This window comes from Echinops telfairi, unplaced genomic scaffold, assembly GCF_000313985.2.
Source record: "Echinops telfairi isolate 266 unplaced genomic scaffold, ASM31398v2 ScPeMD7_5;HRSCAF=22, whole genome shotgun sequence".
NCBI lineage: Eukaryota > Metazoa > Chordata > Mammalia > Afrosoricida > Tenrecidae > Echinops > Echinops telfairi.
Window position 1 is genome coordinate 4,243,274 of NW_022103901.1, and position 5,867 is coordinate 4,249,140.

Sequence of the window (5,867 nt, forward strand, 5' to 3'; positions counted from 1 at the left end):
CCCTAATAAAACGATTAAAAAAAAAGAGTTGTATGAACCCCTAATAAAATGATTTTAAAAAAGTTGATATGAGTCAGGATCAATTTGATGGTGTTGGTTTAATTATTATTATTATTATTTTAATCATTTTATTTGGGGCTCATACAACTCTTATCACAATCCACACATACATCAATTGTGTAAAGCACATTTGTACACTTGTTACCTTCATCATTCTCAAAACACTCACTTTGTGTCTGGCTTCAGTGACTCCACATAATACGTTCAAGGTTCATTCACATGGTGGTGTGGATCAGAACATCATTTCTTCTTAATGGCTGCATTCACTGTGTGGATGAGCCACCTCCGTGTATCTGTTCATCTGTTGATGGACACCTGGGTTGTTTCTAACTTCACAGTAAATTATTTGAGAACACTCAAGGCCAAGATTCTCAAACGTCAGCCATGAAAGAACAAGAATCCCGGGGAAGCAACTCCTAACTGACAAGTTACCAAAAAAAGAAGAAAAGAAATCTGAATTTCAGCCTCTGTCTGATGTCTCAACACAGTGATGGGGGATCTAGGGTTACCAGGGCAGGTTTATTTATAAAGGAGACACTTCTCTTCAACAAAGACTTTCTTTTCCTCTTCAAAGACGTACCGAAATGATGCGTTAAGTTTACACACGGGGCCTTAGAACTAACTCCTTTATCAGGTGAAATTATCGCTGTGGATTAACCAAGGCAAAATGGTAAAATGGTTTAATTGGCCTGTTGTACCTCCTAGTTCATTGCGTAGTTTTTGGGGTTTAAGAACGTTTGCAAGCAGTTATCTAAGGCCCAACCGTGAGTCTCTATTCGCTCGGAGCCACAGAGGAAGAAGAGGCGTGAGGAAGAGGAGGTTCTGGACGTGTGGCTGATCACTTCCATGAGCAATAGTCTCTTGGCTGTGAGACCAGAGGAACTGGATGGTGCTCGGCTCCTAGCAGGGAGCATTTCAGTCAGCAGTAGAATCGAACCCATCCCAATCGAAAAGAGAACACGTGGGACAGAGTTTCAAATTCTTGTGAGCCGGGCTTTCTGGAACCATGGAGGGTGGATGAACCCCTGAAAAGATTGCCCCTAGGTGAGCTTTAAATCTTATGCTAAAAATATTCCCTGACATCTTAAAACCAAACAATTGTTCAGCTCAGCTAGTGTCAGCCTTCCTCCTTGTGCTCTCAGAGATCGGTCAGTCAGACATCCCATTGACAGCAGCAAGGTAAGAGAGGACCCATAGGGGCAACGGGTTTAAGCTCACTGCAGGGTGTGTGTGTGTGGGGTGGGGGGGTTGGGGGGGTGAGCACAACTCAGAAAAGGAGGGTGTGAATGGCGGCACCCATTCAAAGAAAGCAGTCCAGGTCGCTGAGTGATGCCTTTGGGAGATGGTTGAATTAATCAGTGTGTGTTTTGCTGTGTACACTCTCAACAACGCAACGTAAGAATTTAAAAAACTATAGAATTGTCTCATTGGAACCCCCGGGAGCAGCTCGACCCTGACCTATAGGCTCACTAGGTGTCAGAATCGACACATAAAATACCTCAGGACCGAAAGAAAAGGACGGCTCGCAGATTGCAAAACTAACCAGATGCACAACCCAGGGACAGTGGCTCCTGGAGGGACAGCGCCCCTCTCTGAGGTCGACCTGCCCGGTGTACTGTTCCTCTCCGTCAGTGGGCATGGGGTTGATTCCGACCCCGTGTTTCCCGAGCAGGTCTACTCGCAGAATTGTTAAGACTGGGGTCTTTCAGGAAAAAAAACACATCACTAAGCTTGCTTTTCAACTCCTTTGGGTGGGTTCAAACAACCAATGTTTTGGTTGCTCATCCGGGCGCACCACCCAGGGACTCCTATGAAGCTCCCGAGGCCAGGAGAACAAAACGTGCCCAAGCTGGTGGCTTTAAATCACATAGGCTAGGGGTCTGGATACAGGGTGACATCAGGACAATGCTGTCCCCGAGGCTAGAAAAAGACCCTTCCTTCTTGTAACGTCCGGTGGTCCCAGGCATTGTTTGAGGCCGCCGTGATCCGCCCTGTCTTCTCAAAGCTGCCTTTCCTCGCTATCTGTCCGTTTCAAGCCATTAGCCCAGCGTAGAGACAGTTATTTCTGTGTGTGATGAGCTATGGGGGTGGGGACTAAATAGTGCTGAAAGCGGTCTTAAAGTCACAATATGATTCTCATTGTTCACTGTGTTGTTGGGGGCCATGGAGTCGGGTTCCGACCTGGAGCAACCCCATGCACACACGTGAAGGAAACACCGCCCCGTCCTCCGCCATCCTCACAATGAATGGCTCCTGAGGTCAAGCCCATTGTTGCCGCCACTGTGTCCACGCATCTCCTCCAGGGTCTTCCTCTCCTTCACCGCTCTCTGCCTGACCAAGCACGATGTCCTTCTCCAGGGACTGGTCTCTCCTGACAGCATGTCCAAAGTACGGAAGTCTCGCCGTCCTGGCCTCTCAGGAGCACTCTGGCCTTCCTTCTTCCAACAGGTTTGCCCTTTGGGCCATCCATGGCGCTTTGGATAGTCTCTGCCGGCACCACAATTCAAGCACATCGTTTCTTCCTAGACCCTAGAGAAACTAGATTCCTCAGGTAGAGTGGCTGGTGAGTTTGAACTTCTGGTTAATAGCGGAGGGCTTAACCTCGGTGCCTCCAGGCCTCCTTTATGCCTGAAAAGAAAACCAAAGGCCTCACCAAGCCAGCCCATGCAGTCCGCTCAACCCGGACTCAAGGAAACCCTACGGAACAGAGTGGAACCGCCCCAGAGGGTTTTCCAAAGCTGCCATCTTTAGGAAGCAACCTGCCACACCTTTCTCTTGAGAAGCAACCGGTGGGTTTGAACCACTGACCTTTTTGGTTAGCAGCCGATATCTGTACTATACCACTAAGACTTCTGCTGTGGGGGGCTGGGTGGGGGACAGCACAATTCAGTCTATAACCATGGCTTTGTGGAACATCCGAGGAGGAAGAAAAGGCACTGGGTTGAAGCCAAGATATCAACACTCTGCAAATCTCTTCAACACCTTCTGACTGTGTGGGGCTGCAGTCCACCACTTGCAGGCTGACCTCCCACCCGTAGAATCCTTTATAGAGCGTGATCCCAGGGGCTATGCGATGAGATCTTTTTCTTTTTAAGCCGTTTTTATTGGGGGCTTGTATAGCTCTTACCACAATCCCACGGTGAGATATTTTTCTCTATGTTTTGTTTTTACACCGGGTACCTCGGAATAAAGGCCTGGTGATCCTCAGTCCAGCAGGTCCCAGCCCCGAAGCCCCTATGCAACAATTCTGCATAGATGTGATCATCATGCGTTTCAGTAGATTCGGTGGCAACGAACAACAATAATATTCATTTCGTTACCTAGCTCATTATTCAACCAACACATTCAGAACCTTTATGCCCAATGCTTGGAAGGAGTAAGTAAGGCACCCTGTGGCCTCGTAGTTTATGTGTGTCAGGCTGCTAACCACAAGGTCATCTATGCAAATCCACCAGCTACTCCTCGGGAGAAAACTGAGCAGTCTCAGAAAACCACAGGGGGCAGTTCTACTCTGTCTTCCAGGGTCGCCATGAGTCGGAAACCCCCAATAGCAGTGAGTTTGGAGTTGGAAGAAGTCCAGCCAGAATAAGCCTTAGAAACCGGGGTGGGGAGACTTCATCTTCTGTACTGTGGACATGTTAGCAGGAGGGACCAGCCCTGGAGAAGGACGTCACGCTTGGTAGAGGATCAGCAACACAAGGGAAAACCCTCAATGTGACGGACTGACCAGTGGCTAATACAACACGAGGCGCAAACATAGGCGTGATCATGGGGTGGCGCAGGACGGGACAGTGTTCTCTTGTGCGTAGGGTTGCTATGAGTTGGAATGGACTGGACGTCACCAAAGAACAACATTCCCAGTGTTAGGCATGCAGCAGGACCATCGCTAGTTGCTGTCATGGCAACCCATGCACGGCAGAGCAAACCTCCCCTGGTTCTGCATTGTCCCTTCCGTCAGTAACTGATTAGAGCAGTGGTTCTCAGCCTTCCTCATGCCGTGACCTTTTCATGCAGTTCCCTATGTTGTGGAGACCCCCCAATCATAAAATTATTTTCTTTGCTACTTCATCACTGTCATTTTGCTACTGTGATGAATTGGGTGACCCCTGTAAAAGGGTCGTTCGACCCCCAAAGGGGTCGCAACCCACAGGTTGAGAACCACTGGATTATAGGCTTGTGAACCATAAACTTTTCTTTGGTTGGTTTTGGTTTTTCTTCCTAGCCCATCCTAGTCTGGAAGCTCTGCAATGTTCAGCATCATTGCACCATGCAAGCCTCCACTAACTCATGGACGGTGTCTGTGCTTCAGGGCATTGGCTGGGACTGGAGCCTGGGGCTCCTGCACGGAAGGAGTGATTGCTACCAATGGATCATCCATACCCATAGTAGGCACTGCACAACAAGGCACTGGTAAATTAACAAGAAAACCGATGTGAAGTCCCAAGGTCAGGCAGCTGGGAAAGATCAGAGTGAGGGTGTGATTTCACATGTCCTGGTGTTCTGTTAAGGAGCCCTGGTGGCGTAGTGGCCACACATCAGGTAGGCCAACCACAAGGTCAGCCGTTCGAAACTACCAGCCTTGGGAGAAAAATGAATCTTTCTGTTCCCAGGAAGAGTTACAGTCTCAGAAACCCACAGGGGCGGTTCTACCCCGTCTCCTGGGTTCGCCGTGAGCTGGTACTGCCTCGACGATGGCAGTGAGTTTGGTTTGGTTTGGATGCCCTGTCTGCGCAAAGCCACGGCTAGTGAAGAAGGTATGGGGCTCCCGAGTTCTGAGAACAGTCTCAAATTGGACTTGGCTTTGCTCTCCAAGAGGAGCCCTGGTGATGGAGTGGTTATGCATTGGGCTGCGAACCAGAAAGTGAGCGGTTCGAAACCTTGAGCTGCTCTGAGGGAGGAAAAGGAGGCATTCAATCCCTGTAAAGAGTTACAGTCTCAGACACCCCCAGGGGCAGGCAGGTCTACGCTGCCTTTCAGGGTCACTGTGAGTCAGAACTGACTTGAGGGAAGAGAGTCCTCAGCTTTTCCTCTTAGATTTTGAGGGGACAATGCCCGTTGACTGAAGTGTGTCTTATGGCCTGGCTTTCTTTGGGGACTCAATGCTCCGGAGACATCTGCCCAATACGAGAGGTCCCCAAGAACACCTGTGCCCCTGGAAGATCAGAGTGACAAGAGCAGGGTGTGCTGTCGCAAAGGGGCTGCCCTCTGACATGACGCTGGGTCTCATTGCTATTTCTCCTTCATTAACACACCGAGAGCCGCAGTCGGTGCTGCCTGAGGCCCATCTGTAAGCTGACCCCAGGACACTCACCTTTCTGGTTCATGAAAAAATCAGCTTCTTGCAGCATTTTATTTCTTTTCTCCGATAACATTTCCTAAGAGCCTCTGGAGTTTGGGGTTCTCTCTGGTTTGGTTTTGCCCTAGGTCAAAATTACTCAATGGAGATACTACCTCGGCCTGACACTATTAGCAACATGTCTTTAAAAGACAGAAAATAATAAATGCTGCAGGGGACGTGGAGTGGAACGCTCAGGCGCTGCTGGTGGAGATGCAGACTTGCACAACCGCCGTGGAAATCAGCAAGGCACTTCCCTAAGCAAACGCAGACGCAAATACCTTCTGACCCTGCAATCCCTGTGCACAGCGGTCTCCACCTGCCTCCTGCCCCGACCCTTTCATACAGCTCCTCCTGTGGTGGTGACCCCCCCAACCATAACATTATTTTCATTGCTACTTCATAACTGTCATTTTGCTATTGTTATGAGTTGGGCAACCCCTGTGAAAGGGTCGTTTGATCCCCAAAGGGG